Below are 20,370 nucleotides of genomic sequence, written 5' to 3' on the forward strand. Positions count from 1 at the left end.
GCTGTCCTTTCGGGGCTTGCAATTGAAGAGGGTACAATCCCTTCAAATAGTTTGTAGTGATTTATTATAGGGCTTATGCGGCACTTCATTTATCAGAAATGGGGGGAGGGGTGCAGCCATAAATAATTGAAAACATGTTTGACTGAAAGCTCAGTTTCACATTTGGTGGAGGTGAAATTTGAGTAATCATATCCTCTACTATTGCTGGCTGGTGAAAAGGAGAGAGTCTGGCTTTGCAATCGCAAAACAACAAAAGCATAATGAAAAGATTGTTGCAGACACTTTTCCCTTTCCCCAACAGCCACGTCTCTCCATATTCCCACTGTCCCCGCGTAACTATTTCTTCAAAAACACTCAAATCTCCATCTCAGGACTAAGGCCAACCATGCGTGGACCGATTTCCTATTGTTCCAATGGCAATTAAGCTGAAATTGAAGGTATTGGTGGAGCAAATTTCAGCCTCATCCACTCCATGCAACTTCCTTCTGTTTTTATATGCAATTGTTAGCCAAAGCCTAACATATAGGACCCTCGTGTCCATTTTCTAATTATTGTAAATTACATTAAGGTTTAATCGATAATTTTTTTTTAATTATGTGTTTCAGATTTGTTGTCCTGGTCAATTCTTCAAGAGAAATCATTGCTTATCAAGATTTCCAGAGTTCTCCAATTTATTTGATCTATGTCAATCTCATTATCAACAAATTCCGTCTTATGATGACCTACAAATAACAATTATAATCTTAGGCTTGACACCTTCAAGTACTGATGATCAATATATTTCTTATAATTATATATAACAATTCCCTATTCAAATCAAAAGATATATTTTTCTTATAACTGTGGTAACTCATACTTTACCGTCAACTATAATATCTATAAAAATTCTTAGGGTGCGTTTGGTTCACGGAATGTAAGATTACCAGTGAGATAACAGATTACCAGGAATAGGATTATGAGAATGTGTATTTTGTGTTTGGTTGGTTTAGCAGGAATGTAAGATTATCATGTTTGGTTTAAGGAATAAAAGATTATGAAATGTATATTTGACCAAATTGTCCTTATTATATATTTGTTTTTTTTAACAAGTTGGAAAATTTATATATTTTCTTTAAAAATTTAAATTCATAAAATTTATATAATTTTTTAAAATTGAAAATATAACCGTGGAAGGGAATTTGTATATAACTGTATGTTGAATGCTCGAATTAGTTGTGACTTGTGAATTTTTACTAGATTCTTCGGCTCTTAGTTATACAAATCTTAACAACACTACATCCCAATGTGATGCATTGCATGGTGGTTTGATATACACTACTAAAAGCCAAGAAAATTTTGTATGGGATTATCTGTGGAAAGGAATTTTTTTAAGTGGGAACATTTATAAAGCAAAATGGACCGTTAGATTGAAAGTCCTAAAAAACAATAAAATATAATTATTTTTGGTATAACTATCGGTATCCGATCAATTGATCAACTAATTCGGATCGAGTATTGCAGAGGCAATGATGATCCTCCCAACCTAATTTACTCCATTCACAAATGTCAGGATTCCAATTATTGATGATACCATTAGACATTAAGTGAGTAAACTGAACAAAAAAAATACCCACTGGTTCCAGGCGTTTTACCTTAATATCATTATTGAAAAAAATTATTTTTAAAATTTATAATCATTTTTATTAATTTTTTAAATAACATCATTTCCTAACACATATAATAAAGATACGTAATTTATCTTAAAAAAATAAAGATATATCTAACCGTATGTGTCTTTTAGAATACATTATTGATAAGATATGTTTTTGTTTTATGTGTCTTTCCTGTTAGTATTTTAAGAATATCTTAGTCTACATAAAAGTCACGACGTCTTTCAAAAGATTATATTAAAACAATTTTAAAATATGATTTTTTATTATAAAATTAAAGTAACGGGGTTGGATATTTAAGAAAATTAAAGTTATTTAACTTAAATGAATTTTTATAAATTTAGAGAATTTAAATTATTATAAACTTAAATGTAATTGAAATACGATATTACAATAAGAAAAAATTATTATATTAATAAAAATAAAAATTGTATCAAAGATGACTTCTTTGTGAATGAGTTCTATAGTACGATGGGTAGCGATTTCACATGAATATTTTTTGTATTGATTGTCTTCCAATAGGATCAGCATCATCATTATTTTTTTTTGTCATCTTTATCGGTATTATTTATAACATTGTCAACATCATGTGTTGATTTAGGCGGGTTCATTCTTCTGCCCCCTATTTGTACGATGATGGATGACATGTGAAGAGTAACAATTATAGTGGTGTATGATTAATAATCCTATCAATGTGAACTGCAAAAAACTATAAATAAATTTTTTTTTTGGAGAAAATGGCACCATTGGTTGGACTAGATGAATTGGTTATAATGATAATGATAGAGGAGCACCCATCAAATATGATGCGTATGAAATAAATCGGATCGAATGGTACTAGTGTATAATAATCTTGTGTCAGACTCAACATAGGTGGAACAAAATAAGGTGTATGTTGTGATGTTCTAATTATGCTACTAATGGCGAGCCAATGTTCGCTCTTCCCTAATAATCAGAGGAAGAGGATGTTACATCGATGAATGTTTTTACTGGGTTGATGAATAGATCTAGCTTGTTCTCATTGGACAATACGTTGTTTTCTCATGTTGCATGAATCATGTCATTGAATCACTTGAAACTATCATATCAAAACTCATGTATCTCCCAAATCGCTAATCACTCATTGTACTTCCTCCTATAATCATAATTTTCTTTCCTCGCCTTTCAACTTTATACACATTGTCTAACTCAACAGATGCTCTGAGAATAGACTATATGAATCCAACATACAAACACTCGGATGTCGCTCAATAATTCGTAATAGATATAAGACATGGTCTCATGTCATGTGTCCAATTGAACAACTCGAACGGAGTGTAAGCTCTCAATTCAATATTTAATTAGGGCATATATTCAACAAAAAATAAAAAAAATTATTATCAAATGCAAACTTATAAACAAGTTTCTAGTTATTACTGTAGTAATATGAAAACCATAGTTACTAACATGTACATCTACTTATGTTTTTTTGGCTTGATTAGTAATATGATAAAGCTGGTCTAGATTCCTTGATAATCTAAATTTATTGATCATTTGTTGAACATGAAAAAAATATTTATTGATAAATTGAAATTATACTTCTATTATAATTTATTTACTCATCAATTAAGAATGAAATTATCTAACTACGAGAAAAAGACGAACAATCACAAAAAGTGGACATAAAAAAATTATGTGTGACACACATGGCTATAGGAGTAGTAGGCATCCACTAATAACATTTTTTTGGGATCAATAGCTCTATACATTTTTTCTAAAAGAAATCTTAAAATTGTCATTCCAATTCAACGTGTCTACTTTTCTGAAATGTACAAGATGATGCAACCACATTGCATGCATTCAATTGCAAGATTTATCGGGCATTAGAACTCTCTTATGATATGCAAAATGTAAGCACATACAAATGCCTTTGTGTCCTCTTTATAATAATCTTCGTCTAACTCGTAAAGTTTATTGGAGCCACGTTAATGAGATTCGACCACTATTATACTCATATGCGCTCGTTCTAGTTATGGCACAAACTAGCCTAGTCATCAGCACTCCTATCGATCACAACATGTTTATTGATTGAGAAATCTATACTTGTGCACTCCCCATACAGACGATGAAAAGTGTGCCTTTAATGATGTATTTAAGAGGGATTTCTTCGCATTATAAATAAATGGATCAAGAATACGATCCTTATCTTGTTAATTACAGTAAATATATAAACTATTTAGTGAAAAGTAAATATTAATTAATATTAATTAATAAAATTTAATTAAATAATAAATTTATTTATTATCATATGTTTGTTGAGTCAATCGATAAGAATGTGATCAAGAATGGTGAAATGACAAAAAAGTTTAGTGGAAGATTTTGCAAAGATTAAAGAAAATTAACACAAATGGTTTAGAGTGATATAAATTTTTCCATGATGTATGCATCAACTATGTTAGATATGTACATTAAAGATTTTCTAAATTCAAAGATTTAATCGATCTTTGAGAACAAGATGTAGCATTACAACTGTCGCGACCGTCTTTCGAGTAGACCCCGGAGTTGGGCTTCAACTTGAATTGATTTCGATTAGAGTCACCACCGACTATTTCAAGAAATATTTAGGTTGATCGGACACCATCTTACCTGATCTGCTTTTTACCGAAAATGTCGAGTTCGAGAGTCGATTACGGTCAAAGAAGGATTAGCACCCTGAACCGTCCTTTCGATACCAATTAATTTGTCGGTTGTCTTTAATTGAGAAAATTGAAATTAAAATTTAAAAATCCGACTCAAAATTATTTACCTTTTAATCAATTAAAATTATTCCCTAAAAAAATATTAGATAGGAAATATTAAATAAACCAATGGGAAAATAAAATATAAGAAAAAATTTAAAATTTAAAATTAAAATAACGAAAAGCAAAAACCGTTCTCTGCATTGCTTTCCAATTCATTTTGCACGAAAATTGTACTTGACCAGTAAATATTAGCTATGGGACACATTACAAAAAGCAATATACATCATAGATAATGATGAATTACACTTCAAAAAAATGTAAAGCAGTCTATGATTCTAAAGTCTGTCCATTCGTCGCCTTCGAGAACTAATATTTTCTCACGAAACAAAGGGGATAAGAATTCATATTTGAATACAAACACATGATGATTGCAATTTCAGCCTTGATTTTAGAAGACCAACCAAGAAATTTTGCAGTCAAATTGGAAAGCAAGCATGCCAAGTTAGTACTGAAAACAGCCAACAATTAAATACATTGTAACGTATTAAGTGGACATGATCATGGCATTTAATAATGAAAACAAACAACGAAGTTGATAGTTCCCAAGAGAAACGAAGATATAAATCTCATCTCAGAGGAACAATGTTCATAAAAGTAATGCAGAGCATCACACACTTACTTTGCCTCCAGCAGTTCCAAGTAACACTGCTTCTCTCGGTCATTTCATCGAACACCTTTCTTGCTTCTTTAAGGGATTTGAATAACAGATTATTATCATCTTGTTCTTCTCCTTTTTTCTTGAAAACCGAAAACACCCCCGTACAATGCTCCTGCAGATGGATTGCTTTGAACCAGTGGAGCTCGAATCATCTTGGAGATTGCCATAGCCAAAAGACTCCATGATCTTGCAAGATACTCCATTGATTCTGTAGGAGTTTCAGGAAGAGGGTAAGACAATTGCAACCACGATGGAGGATCATTCTCATCTATGCTCTCCAGCTTCATCGACGAGCTTCTTACCTGCATGAACTCATCGTCTTCTTCTTCATACTTAAGCTGAGACTTGGATTCCTACAAGCACAGCAAGAAGAAGACCCCCGATGGCTTGAGATCTACCGCTCCCCCCCCCCCCCAAAAATGATGAGAAGAATATTTTAAATATTAAAAGCCCCCAGTTCCCACGATCATTTGGAGAGAAAAAGAAGCAATCATGTGAGAGGTGGTGGGTGGGTTCGGCAATTAGGATTTAGGAGAGTAGTTTACTGGGTAGTGATTGGGTTGTTTGTTGGAAATGGGCCATGTAAAAAAAAAAAATATTAATAATAATACTAAATAATAAAAATAATTATTTTGTAACCCAGATAAAAGTAGGTGTCTACAACAACCACTTAATTTATACTCTAAAGTCTTAGGAATACTTCTTTCTCAAAAGAGAAGATATAAATGCTAAAACTAAGAATAACTCTCACAAAGTATATGTTTGTAATATGTGAGCTCACTCATCTAAGAACATTAGAATAAAATTACAATAAGGAAAATTAATGTTCGATGTGAAGATGAAAAAGTTGAATACATATTAAATTTTAGTTCTTGAATGTTTGGAATAGCTTTCTTGTTGTTCATGACTCTTGTAAGATCTTTTCTATATGCTCTAATATTTTCTAGTCATCGAGGTTGTTGGAAGAATTTTTAGAATCGTCGAGAGCAATAAATTCACAAATTAAAAGACAACATATAACGAAGCTTCAAAACTTTTGTGATGTTTTGGAATTCCTAAATTGAAAATATAAAATCTTGACTATTGAAAACCTAAATTTTGGAACTATTAATGAGTTTCGGAATCACCTAATTCACTGTTTCCGGAAGTTATGAAATTTGTGTATGAGCTTCAAAACTTTGTCCAAATTTCACTATTTTTAATTATTTTTTTTCATGATCATTTTAAACTTTTTTATATATAATTTTACTAAAAATACATGTTCCATTAGAGACTTGATTAATAATATTAATTCATTCAAACATCGATTGGTCGAGTGGGATGAGACACTAGATTCTTAGCAAGGATATAGTTCAAATTCTGCCTGCGATAGAGCGAACTGGGTTGAGAAGAGGATCGCTCGTGCCTCCACAGTATTCAATCTGGTTAGTCGATCCAAATTGAATACCATTGATAATTCAAAAAATAATATTAATTCATTAGTATTACTTTATTAATATTTTAAACATTTTCTTATAGGAGAAGTAAGATTTGTGTTGTCTAAGATTTGAACTGAGATTAACTTTTTTTTAATAGTTTATAGTAAATATATAATAATATTGTTTAGAATTTTTTTAATTATTGATAATAATATATTCTATAATACAGTTACTCGAACTTAAATCTTTTAAAAATATAATATTTCCTTTTATCATTGAGACCATCGTATAGATTCAATTGAAATTAAATCTTAATAGAAAATTATTAGTATTATCATAATGATAAGACAATTTAAAATACCCCGATGTTAACTTTACAAATTTTAATTGGCTTAATTGATAATTACCTCCATATATTTAGTTTAATAATTCTTACTTGATTTTTCATTATTTTATTCATCAGTCTCTCTTATTGCATTAATATAAAAAAGATAACGTGATCAATCAAAATAAATATGTCATGAAAAATTTCTTTAAAAAAAAAAACAAAATTACATTTAATATAAAAAATATTATATTAACATTATTTGATAATATTACATGCTAATGATATTAGTGAAGTGTTAAAATATTTATTTATAAATTTTTTAATTATATGTTTAAACTTGAATGATATATTTTTGTTGTTGTAATTAATTATTTTAAAATGTAAATATAAAAATATGAAATAATATATTTTAATTTTTTTTATTATCATAATTAATTGATAACCAATTAATAAGTGATATTTTATTATTTATACAAATAAGTGAGATATATATATATATATATATTATATATATGAATAATAATATAATAATAATAATAATAGTTGAGACCAGTTGGGCGGCGAAACTCAACATTCACCACCAATCACCAGGCTGTCAGCTTGTCTGTCGTTGTCAACTCATCTACGAATAATAACCTGCCACGTTCAAATATTTATTAATAATTTAAAAAGAGAAAGCGGTTAGAAGGTTAAACACTGTTCCGCCGTCCGCTGATCCCGAAACTTCCATGGAGAATTCAGAAACACGCGGTGGTTGTTAGAATCCATATATTACGTATATCTTCTCCGTTTAAATTAGAGTTCTATACCAAATCAAATATTCTTTCATATATACCTCTCTATCATTAATCTTTTTTATTCTAATTTTAGTTTTCTGCTGAATCATTCCGCCATTTGGGTTCGATCTCTGGCTCCACCACCTATGCCAGAGATTGAACCTGTCCCAGAAAATGCCCTCTTCGGCAAATACGAGATAGGCAAGCTCCTCGGTTGCGGCGCCTTCGCCAAGGTTTATCATGCCAGAAACGTCCGCACCGGGCTCAGCGTCGCCATTAAGGTCATCAACAAGAAAAGGCTATCCAGCCCAAACTTGGTGTCCATCAAACGCGAGATCTCCATCATGAGTCGCTTGAACCACCCTTATATCGTCAAGCTCTTCGAGGTCTTGGCTACCAAGACGAAGATCTATGTCGTCATGGAGTTCGTCAAAGGTGGAGAATTGTTCGCCAAGGTTGCTAAAGGGAGGTTCAATGAGGATCTCAGCCGTAAGTATTTCCAACAACTCATCTCTACCGTCGCGTACTGTCACTCCCGCGGGATATTCCACCGTGATTTGAAACCCGAGAACCTCCTCCTCGACGACAATGGGAACTTGAAGGTTTCGGATTTCGGCCTCAGCGCCGTAACCGATCAGATCCGAGCCGACGGCATGCTGCACACCTTGTGTGGGACCCCTGCTTACGTGGCACCGGAGATATTGGAAAAGAAGGGTACGATGGAGCTAAGGTGGACGTCTGGTGCTGTGGAATCATCCTCTTCGTGCTGCACGCCGGTTACTTGCCTTTTAACGATCCCAATCTCATGGTCATGTACAAGAAGATCTACAAAGGTGAGTATAAGTGTCCTAAATGGATGTCCACCGATACGAAACACTTCCTGTCTCGGCTTCTGGACACGAATCCCGAGACGAGGTTCACCATTGATGAGATCCTTAAGAATCCATGGTTCAGGAAGGGCTACAAAGAACCCGAGATCCATGAGGAGCAAGTCAAGGATGAAGCTCATGTCAAAAGCTTGGAGTTGAATGCATTCGACTTGATATCCTTCTCATCGGGTTTGGACCTGTCGGGGTTGTTGGATGGTCGTACGATTATGGCGAACGGTTCGTGTTAAGAGATGCACCAGAGAGATTGGTGGAGAAAGTGAAGGAAGTAGGCAAGGACGAGAGATTGAGGGTGAAGACGAGGAAAGAATGGGGCATTGAATTGGAGGGAAAAGACGGGATTTTCGGGATAGCTGTTGAAGTTTACAGGTTAACCGATGAGCTGGTTTTGGTGGAAACCAAGAAAATTGGCAGCGATGCTCAATGGTACAAGGAATTCTGGAACAACAAGGTGAAGCCTGCTCTGGTGGAAACATAGAGATCAAGTGTAACAGGAGTTAATGTGTTGATAGTTTCAATGAGTGCTTTTGTTATTTTATTATTTGAGTTGATGAATGATGTGAATACAAGGGAGAATATATGATTTTGCTCAATGCCATCAGCTATGGATGAAATTTTCCTTCCAGGGAAAAGGGAGACTGAAACTTACTGCATGCAGCAGGTGGCATAATAATAAACAAAATTCCTCCATAATACTAAGATAATTGCTTGTTTTGGGGGTAAACAGAATTCCCACCCTCAACATAAGTTTTTTCCCCCTGTTATTTTCTATTGCTTTCATTGCATTGTATGTACCCTCGTTTTGTCTATATATTATAAATGATTAAGGAATGTGTTCATTTTTTTAAAATTTCTCAAATTCAGAATCATCAGGCTATGTCCTTTGTTCAGCGTCAGCAGTCTTTGTGTTTGTTGTGGATGAATAATTCTTTCTTTACGAGGTTACTTCATCTTATTCTAATTGTTGGAGAAATCTAAATGTAGAGTGAATAACAGTGATCAAGGATAGTGTCTCTCATTCTCTCAGCAAGAGTTAAACGTATTATGCTTTTAATAAAAAAATTATATTCAAAATATAAAGTAACATTATTAAAACTGGGACTGAAGACGAAGAAAGTGACCTATAATAATATCACTCGAGTTTGGTGAAACAATAGTGTGTGGTTGTGGATGCCCTTCCGCTTAACCCAAACCAAAACAAGCAATCAATGCGGAAGATATCTGGTGGGGTTGAGTTGATTAGCCTCGTGAGAATTAGGGACAATGCTATCGATCACATGGTGTTTACCGTATGACTTTGTTGCCTTTATGACCAAAACCATGAATCCGAAACCGCACTAATCATCATGTTCATCAAGTCCCTACCATCTTTCAAAAAGACAAACTACATTTGTGGTCCGCTTGGCCATTGGCCATTCAGAACAATTTCAATGTCATACAAGAATATGAACATACTCAAAATCAAGTATGAAGATGTCAAATTTATAGTCAGCTATAAGTTAAGTTTGCCAAAAGGACAGTAATTTTACTGAAACAGGCTTAATACAATCATAGGAAGAACAAAACAAAAGGTGACATAGTATGACAATGTACAAACGTAAGATATCTCAAGAAATTAGCATTTAAGAAGGTTTGTCGTAGCTGCTGCTGGAGGAAGAGCTAGACATCTGTTCTTGAGTCTGCTCCTGCTGTTCCTCATGCTGCAGCGACTGCTGTTGTTGATCCCCCTGCCAAACCCATACATATCTTTCAGAGCAGCCCTCATCCTCTTTCACTATCTTCTGATATTCCAAAGTGTCTCCATTAGATTTCTTAATCTCCACCAGATGAAACATCGGAGTCAGTTGAAAGATCTCCGCATCGATTGACAAGATCCCTTTTCTAACCTCCTTCAGCCTTACCATTTTCCACACACCTGCATTCTTCTTTCACCTTTAGTCTCAAAAGCCTAGCAGCTTCTTCCAGCTTAGAGATGATGACCGAGACAGGTTGTCTCTTTTCAGAATCCCCTCAAACAATCCTGACAGATCAAACCCTCTGAAAGTAAAATAATATCGAAAGCATTGAGGTTTCGGAAGTTGAATTGATTCTTGTTTAGTCTCAGCATTGTCATTGCTATTCCCACTATCCTGAGAAGCTTGCTCATCGGCATTCAATCCTTTCTTTAACCAGCCACTTACCCTAATCTTAGACATTGAAATCCTAGAAGTTGGGTCTGGATCCAACATCTTAGACACCAGCCTGCGTACTTCCGAGGGAACCAGGTAGGGAATCTGAACTCTGCTTTGCCAATTTTCCTGTACATCTCCATCAAGTTTGAATCATGAAATGGGAGATAACCTGCCAATAAGACATATAACACCACCCCAGAAGACCAAATATCAGCTTCTACTCCATCTTAACCTTTTCTGTTGATCACTTCAGGAGCAACATATGCAGGAGTACCGCAAGTAGTATGAAGCAGGCCATCTTGGCGCTTCAATTCTGCTAGTGCACTTAACCCAAAGTCGGTGACCTTTAGGTTCCTATTCTCATCCAACAGTAGGTTTTTCAGGCTTTATAGAAATCAACTGCATTGATAAGCTGAATAAATATTTGCTTGCAACATCAACCTTTAGTCTTCCATTAGCAACTTTGTTAAAGAGCTCTCCACCTTTGCAGTATTCCATAACAAAGAAAATCTTGGTTTTGGTGGCCATTGCCTCATAAAGCTGCACATATTAGGGTGTCTAGCAATTCTCATCACCGAAATCTCTTGCTTGATCTGATTGATTAATCGTCCCGACCTTAGTGACCTTTTCTTTGTCTATCAGTTTTATGGCCACACTCTGGCTGGTTTGTATACTCCTCCCATAATACACCTTTGCAAAGGTACGTTGGCCAAGTACCCGTCCAATTTCGTATCTTCGGGTCAACACACTTGGTTATTTTCCATTTCAAACTAAACTAATATGTAGAAATATCAATTAATCCCAATTTATGTAATTTACGGAGAAGATAGTATCAGGAAAATAATGGGCTCAACCGTCTCCAGAAAGTTTGTGTAAAACCAGAAAAGGCGCTCTCTTAGTACTTCCATGCCTATTTTGATTCTGCGCATGTAGAGTTAATGATGATGAGATCCACCAATAACTCCAAATCCTATACCATCAAGAATGAAAATGGTCAGGACTCGAAAAGCCGTAAGCTCATCAACTTCAAAGATTGAATTTCGAACCAGGAGGCACATCTTCCAGCATTCCGGGGCTTTTTACTCTGCCTTCAAAAACGAATTTGAGAACGCTGACAGTATGTACCAAAGGATATATGGACCCTCAATAAAAAATTAGCAAATACTTGTCAAAAATGGAAAATGATCCCGAAACCTGCAAACAGAATCCTTATACAGCCTCTAAACCTTTATCTTCTGATACATTCAAAACAAGATTGGCAGTATAAAGATAATCTTTTTCCAGCTATTGCCCACACATGAAATTCAGTTCAATTCAAATACATGCTCAGCTAGATAATTACATATTCATTTTGCATTGGTAAAAAAAAACAGGGGGACAGATTTTAACGCATAAAAGGAAGATTGTACTTATTAGATGATTGAAGAAACAAGAAATCAAACAAGATCCCACCATCAAAGCTACATTATAATAAGGAGAATCAAAGAAGAAAAATACAGGAATAAAAGAAATACCTATATCCCTAGGTTTTGGAGGCTGGGCACTGATCCCAACCTTAGGATGATAATATCATGTGGAAGCTGTTTTGAGGACAGACAAATGAAAAAAAAAACTAAAAAGATTAGAGCTTTGTTTAATGAAGCGAAGGGGATTTAAGATACGGTGTGAGCAGCATCACATCACCATGAGTATGTTGAGATCAGATCCAGAAATAAAATAAAGTTGAACAATTAATTTAAGAAGCTCATCCAGAAATTTCTGTTATACGAAGAAGGAAATCATAAGCAGACAGGCTCGATCTCTAAGATGGGGGGTCCATATGATATTTTGCTGTTTTATTTTGTAAAAGCGTCGCCGCTTATTGTTTATGCTAATTTCGAGTTTTAACTTTAGGTGATATTCCTATATTTGAAGTCTATTTTACACCTATGAATCTTCACACCGAGCCCAGAGTTCGAAAGCGTCCAGCAATCCAAATTGAACCGGACATAGCCCAGGTGAACAAACAATTTTCTACAACATGGAGCTTATTTGCAATGCTTGTAAAATTATTCTTTGATGTATTAACTCCTTTGAATCACGTGAAACAATATGAAGAATTAAATAATTGGATATTCGAATATTTTTAAATCATCTCGATGACTCAAAAGTCCGATAATGATTCTTACACATATATCAATATAAAACTAATGGTATGACTCAGAACTGATATGACTTAGATAAAAAATAATATGTATAAAATATCTATGTCATGCATATTGGATAGCTTGATAAATCTGTTCCGATTCTAAACTAATAAACTGTGAGTCGTATTACATTTTGCATGAGGTTGTCTGTACAAAAGAAAGTTTTTATAGTATATTCGTATTATATTGTCTGTTTTACTATACATGTTCTTGTAATACATTTACGCATTACTATCTGTTGGAGAAATAAAGTGTATTAGAGTACTGAGGTACTCGACTTGTAGTGACTTGGTGAATATATGGATAATTGGGGCTTATTAACCTCGTTTATATTATGCTATCGACTCTTCCGTTAATTATATTTAGAATAATCTCTAACTATTTATGTATTTAGGGACTATATTGAACTTTGTAGCTCATATATTTTTAGGTTGACTTATTCCTTAGGCTCGGACTGACATCTATACAAGGGTTCCGATTCTAAACTAATAAACTGTGAGTCGTATTACATTTTGCATGAGGTTGTCTGTACAAAAGAAAGTTTTTATAGTATATTCGTATTATATTGTCTGTTTTTACTAATACATGTTCTTGTAATACATTTACGCATTACTATCTGTTGGAGAAATAAAGTGTATTAGAGTACTGAGGTACTCGACTTGTAGTGACTTGGTGAATATATGGATAATTGGGGCTTATTAACCTCGTTTATATTATGCTATCGACTCTTCCGTTAATTATATTTAGAATAATCTCTAACTATTTTATGTATTTAGGGACTATATTGAACTTTGTAGCTCATATATTTTTAGGTTGACTTATTCCCTTAGGCTCGGACTTGACATCTATACAAGGGTCTCGTTATCTACAGTAGTAGTATTTTACAATGTTATTCCATCCAATACCGTCTTTGACACACATCGTTTTCACGTCAAAATAATTTCTTAATCCGAAAAGAAATATAAAGAAAATATAGCAAGTGGAAAGTAAGGTATGAAATTCAATTATCTCCTTGTTTTTGAATGATAGAGTTTAGATAGGGAAGAAATTCAAGATTAAAAATAAATAAATATAAAAATAAAAGTAAGATAAGAATAAGATAAAATAGGAAGATTTTGAAAGACTGTTTGAAAATAAGATAAAGATACATAATAATAAATAATAATAAATAAAATAGTAACTTGAGTTTAAAAAGAAGATTTATTGTGAAAAGTAGCCTCAGACTTCAAGCTTTGACTCAGTTTCCTCGGATTATCGAAATAGATCTTTACTTTAGGATCCACGCCGGTTACTTGTGTACAATGACAAATCCTTGTGACTATTCTTTGTATATCGAATACCCAAGTGTAATCTTTAATAACAGTTTGTGAATTGATCTAAGCAACAACAATGTTGTAGATCTAAAAACGTTGAGGCCCGAAAAGCTGCCAACTCGGATTATGTTGTTTCAACAATAACTGGTTTGATCTCAGTTTCTCTTAGCAAACAATTTTGCTAAGTGTTCCCAAGAAGTCGAATGTGCTTCAATAAGTCGATCCTTCCTCCCACGTTAACCATAACAACATCCAGACCAACGTCGACTTTTGGTTTTGAAAATTATTTTGATTTGAAAATAAGCCCATAAAACAGAGAGAGATATTCGAAGTAATTTAAATTCTTACAATTCTCACCTTTAGAATTAAGTCATCGCTTTAGCCTTCGACTTAAAAGAAAATTAGCTAAGCATGACAAAATCATACTTAACATTTGAAAATAAAACTTAAAATAAAAAAGTAAAAACTTGAAAAGAAAAGAAAAGAGAAAACTTTATAAAACTAGAGAGAATAAGAAAAGTAAATTCTCAGTTGTTGAGAGATGTGCCTTCAAAATCCTAAAAACAAAGTGAAGATAATTCCTAAAATAAAAAAATTAATCCTAATGAAAATATTTAAAACTATTTAAACTAAAATATCTAAAACAAAGATAAGATAAAATATAATATTTAAAATAATATCCTAAAACATGAGTTTAATTCAAATCCGAATTGCAGAAAACGTGCGGCTGATCCATTCGTTCTTCTAGAAGCGCTGATTGGACCTTCTAGAAGGTGTTGATGTCATTGTCACGTCAGATGCGTCATGCCCAAAATCATGCCCACTAATTCAACTTTGATTCCGAAAATTAAAAAAAAACTGTATAATTATGTCCTTTTAGTGCAATTTCCATAATATACTATCATGTACAGAAAATGAATCAAAACGAATAAATAAACCATAAAAACCAATGATTAAAGATCAATTCAAAAGCAAAATATTAACCAAATAAAACACTTATCAGTCATACCGATATATTCATGTTTTATGCATTGTGGCTTTGGTTTATTTCAGGCTTACTATTATATTCGGGTATTGTTTTAGATATTTGGGTTTAATTTTGGATTGTTACACGGATTTTCAAACATCTATTTTTATTATTGTGTTTATTTTAATTTACAATTTCAGTTTGCAGACTTGAAAATATTTTTTGAACAAAATGTTAGTACAATTAAACGAATGGTTTTCAGAATCAGATTATGTATTTAAATTATATTATTTGAATATTCAGTAGCAATTCTAATTTCATCATACCATTAAGTCGAGTTTAAGGATTACATTACCATAGAAAAAGCTTGAGTATACAACAAGGAAGATGGGTGAATTTTAAATATTGAATTAGTTAGCTGATACGACTTGGTACAGCTATTTCATTGTCGTTATTAACCGATGGTTGTTAGCTATTTCGTTTTAGTTGACTAACATTCTGCTTATCTTAACCTTGACCTTTTATTGCAGGTATGTTCATATCGTTGTAAATGAAGGCACGATTTTCTTCAATAAAATTAATGTTAATCAAGCGAAACGTTGATTATTTTTCCAAGTGGTTGTACTCACTTCATTTAATATTTTATAAGTTTTGATTTTATTGGTGAACACTAAGTCTAGAGAGTGACGTTTTAATGCTTTACTTTACAACTTTCTTAATATGTACTCTTAAAATTTTGAAATCATTAGGCATATTCTCTTTATTCTTTATCATTTACAACGGCATCAATTATATTGATTATTGATTTTTCTCTTCTCTTCTCTTCTTTTCTTTTCTTAATAGTATGTTATATTATTATTCATTACATATAAAAGTGATGGATTGTTTTGTCTACTATTAATTGTAGTGCGTTCTTTGTTTATTGTCGTAACAATATATATTTCAGATTAAATTTGACGTTATCTCTTTAGATGTCATTTATTCGATTATCTTGATGATCTATTTTATAAGAAAGCAGTCAAGCTACCTAAAAGAAAATGGAAGAGATAAAAAGGAGAAGAGGCTCTGTGAACCTTTATTATAAAAGCTGTGCCAAAACTTTACAAGACTAGCTATTTATAATAGCTGAGAGAACTCATGTGTAGACTGACGTATAAGTCCATGCATAACAAAAACCCTAACAAGCTTATAACTGCATGTATAACAGAAACCCACAGCAAGGCTATAACAAACTATACTAACACTATCTCTGCTTTTGACTCTCAGGTTAAATATTAATAGACACTCCCAATCATCAAAGATATGTCACGATTAAATTTTAATAAATAATTATGTCAATGAGTCATCATTGTTACATGTGTTTTTATGATAGTATTGATGGTGTTTATCGTTGGTCGTCGAAAATATTTTTTATTTGTATCTATTATTTGTCTGAGTTGATTGGTTGAGTTTTAAATCCTTTATTTGTATGATTATTTTGGTAATATACAATATTGAGTATTTTTTTATTTAATAAAATAACTATTACTGTCAATTTAAAAAATAATGGTTTTGAACTTCTTCTTGTTTCAATTGACTTTAATTACTTGATTGAGACCTTGCATATATGTGTGAGAGATCATTTATCGTGCGACGTATGTTATGGCTTGAGTCGAGGCATATGAAAGCAGCAAAGGATGATATCTCCTTCAATTGAAATTAATTTCCAGTGTAGATCAACACTATTCCCAGTCCCAGTATTTAACGACGAGATCTGTTTTCCAGCTACGTTTTAGTGATGTAGGGCTAGTCTTGAAATCAGAGGCCAGTGATCGGCCTCAGCGTTCAACAGCCCATTATAAAACTTTAAAAAAAAAATTAGTGAAAGGTACAAATGGATCTTTATGTTGATTTGGTGAGTGGTGTTCATATCATATAATGTTGTAATGCTCTCTTGTAGTAACTACCCTACACTTACGTTGCCCATGCATTAATGCGTAGCCCTAACTCCTTCCCTTGCCTTGTTCGGCTTTTGTTAAAGCCCAACTTAATGACATCCTTAAGTTTCTCATCTAATTGAGTTTTCTCCGATGGTATGGCACATCAGCACATGCTTATAATTCAACACAGGATTAACGGTACAAGTATGTTGATGAAAACAAAATAGTGCACACTATCAACGGGTCACTTCTTCTAATTTTGATAGAGAATTGTAGTCGATGGTTAAACGACAGTTATTCGATGTTCAAATTCTTTGTTCCCATAAGAAAGGAGAGGAGAATAATAGGTGGAGAATGGTTCCAACTCATTTTCTCAATCTTGGCCAATAAGTTTTATAATAATTTTATGTTAGTGTCAAGATTACTACTTGTAGACTGATAGGTTCAGTAGATATGATCGATTAACAAAAAATTTAGTTTTGATATGTCACGTGAATCTTTCAGAGATCATAATTTTTTAAGAGACGTACAACTTCGAGGTCCTTGTTGTCCGAAAATATTCTCTTCGGCCTTTATCATCGAAGAGGTACACCAAAGTGCCACTTCGTTTGTACCATTTTGTTACCAAAAGCTAACCCGTACAGTGGCTTTTTTGCTTGTGAGTGTACTGTTGTGTGCTTCTGCTTCTTTGTTTCCAATGGAAATGGAATTATATTATATGTAATGGAATATAAATAACAATGTATAACATGGCCTAAATGCCTATAAAAGGGGGGAAAGCATATGCAAAACACATACCTCAATTTCTATTATATTCAAGGGAACATGATGCATCGATCTAATCTATTGAGTGCCAATTAATGTAGAATGTGGAAGCCCTGCATCCCGCACATGAGTACTCAGCCCTCTTATTTATTTACGTTTTAGTCAAATTTAATGACATGGGGGAGCAGTTTTAATTTTTTTTAATGATCCTAATTGGTTTTAACATGCATTTAATTATATGTGGTCACACAATTTTTTCATTAAATTATGTATTTGGTCACTTGCCTATTTATATGGTTTAAATATGGTCATAAAATTATTTCTTTTTTCTAAAATCATACCTAACATTATGTCTTTATTTTATTATGGTCACTCATCATTAAAAAATAAACATAACTATTGACGTTATATTTTTTTATTTTTTTAAGTAATGACATGATATTATCTTATAGTGACATGTTAGTGTCACTGTTAATTTTTTAGCAACATATGACCAAAATAGGATATTATGTAAGATTTTAAAAATTAATTAGGTGTCTAAAACGTAATTAAAGAAATAGGTGGGTGACTAAATGTATAGTTTACCCTTTTATTTAACTCCTTGGTATAAAGAGAGATGTAATGATCTGAGTCATTTCTTCAATTATAAATTTGAAATGTAGAAGTTTGTCTACTTAAGAAAGTCTTAAAATAATCCCTTGTTGCACCATAAACCTTGTAAAATACTACCTCCTTCATAGCCATAGCATACTTCTACTTCACTGGTTTCTCCTTCATTCATCGGAAGCAAAAATGCATGCAGGCTGCTTGTATGTTTCCCAGACCTCCATTGGAATCAAGCACCATGATGATTTCTTCCCCAGACGTCCGAGTAGAGAGGTTTCCATCGTTAACCTCTCTTCTGAAGACTATGACGAAGGAGCAACGGCGGCAGTTCCGTTAATTGGGAGTCTGAACCGGGCACTCCTAAAGTAAAGTGTCGCGAAATCCCCCGTCTCCCTCCTCTAACGCCTCACCTTCCTACTTTTATGCCACCCAAAAAGAACCGTTAAACACCAGTCGAAGCCGAAACTTCTCGATACCATCTTGCCTAACCGTCTGAGGAGAAAACCTCGTCTGCAACATTTTCCTGCTTCTTCATCACCATCGTCGTCATCTTCTTCGTCTCGTTCGTCGTCACCGTGGCCAAGATCGTATTCGGTCCCATCGTCTCCGATAGGGGCATCCAACTTATATGCAGGTAAAGAGTTGCCAAGAGCAAAACTGTTTTCTGAGTCAATGGCTAACAAGGAAGATCAGGAATACGAATACTCTGCGCTTCAACTCCTTGTTTTGGCGGTGGAGCAAGAGCTGTGTCTCGAGGCTTCTGTTCAACAATGCTCAAGGTATTGCATAGAGACAAATAAGCCAAGGCCAATATATATTTCTGTGGAGTTTTGAGTCATATATATGTATGGTTTACAGAATCAAGTCGCGCTTTTGTGTTTGTAATTCCAAATCGATGCTACTGATCCATTAGCGCGGTTGGAAAAAGTGAAATGTTATCTAAATCTTCCGCGTCTTTCGCCCAGCAACTGCCTTTTACATCTTATGATTCTAGTTTAGAAATTCTAGATCTCCAGATTTAGAAATTCATTGGGGAAATGGCAGCATTGTTTATATACGGTCAAACCCTAATATATCTCATTTCGTATTGCTAACACATAAATATTTTCCATGACTCATGAATGCATTGGTTGGATCTGATTTTGCATTGTCTTGAGGCAGGTGAAAAAGTTAATAAGACAGAGGGAAAAAAACACAGAAGTTATACCCGTGGAAAATTATAAATTAGGGTAAATTACATGTTTAGTACATGACCTATTATTTTTGTTTCGTTATGGTACTCAAACTTTATTTTATTTCAAAATCATACCTAACTTTTACTTTAGGTTTCATTCTAGTACTCATCGTTAAAAACTTAAAGGTGATGTTGACGTGTCACCCTAAGGTAATATCACATCATTATTGGGAAAAAAATATCACGTTAGCAATTCTATTATTTTTTTAACGATATGTACCAAATTAAAACTTAAACTAAATATTAAGTATGATTTAAAATATCATGTTAGCAATTTTATTAGTTTTTAAGCAATTCAATTAATTTTGAACTGTTTATTATTTGTGTTTGTTTTTATCGTTGGTGAATGTGTTATTGTTGCCAGAATCATTATTTTCCCTTTGTGTTTTCCAGTTTCCATGGATTTCGCTAATAGAAATCTAGATCTTTCATTTGATGTCTCTAGTGAAGTGTAGATCACTGGTTACGGTACACCAAGTCTTTACTGACAATTATGTTAATATAAGGCTTCATGACTCCAAATTTATTTCCAGGAAACAAGAAGTGATTCTTATGATTCAAGGTCATGATCTGGAGCATTTCTTGGATGAAGTGACTTTGGTGTCATAGTAGATGGTGTGGGGGTGGGGGGACTCAAACGATCAACAACTTCTAAATCTTGCTTATCGATGATACACGAAACAAGAAAATTCCTTTACATCTTGGTTACTGTC

The 20,370-nt window shown here is 33.3% G+C and overlaps 2 pseudogenes; one reads left to right on the forward strand and one right to left on the reverse strand.

Annotated features, from left to right (window-relative positions):
* Window positions 1–7,703: 7,703 nt before the first annotated feature.
* Window positions 7,704–9,089, forward strand: LOC120186036 (annotated as a pseudogene).
* An 875-nt stretch (window positions 9,090–9,964) lies between these two features.
* Window positions 9,965–11,420, reverse strand: LOC120186048 (annotated as a pseudogene).
* Window positions 11,421–20,370: the final 8,950 nt, after the last annotated feature.

This window comes from Hibiscus syriacus, unplaced genomic scaffold, assembly GCF_006381635.1.
Source record: "Hibiscus syriacus cultivar Baekdansim isolate YM2019G1 unplaced genomic scaffold, ASM638163v2 tig00004004_pilon, whole genome shotgun sequence".
Taxonomy (NCBI): domain Eukaryota; kingdom Viridiplantae; phylum Streptophyta; class Magnoliopsida; order Malvales; family Malvaceae; genus Hibiscus; species Hibiscus syriacus.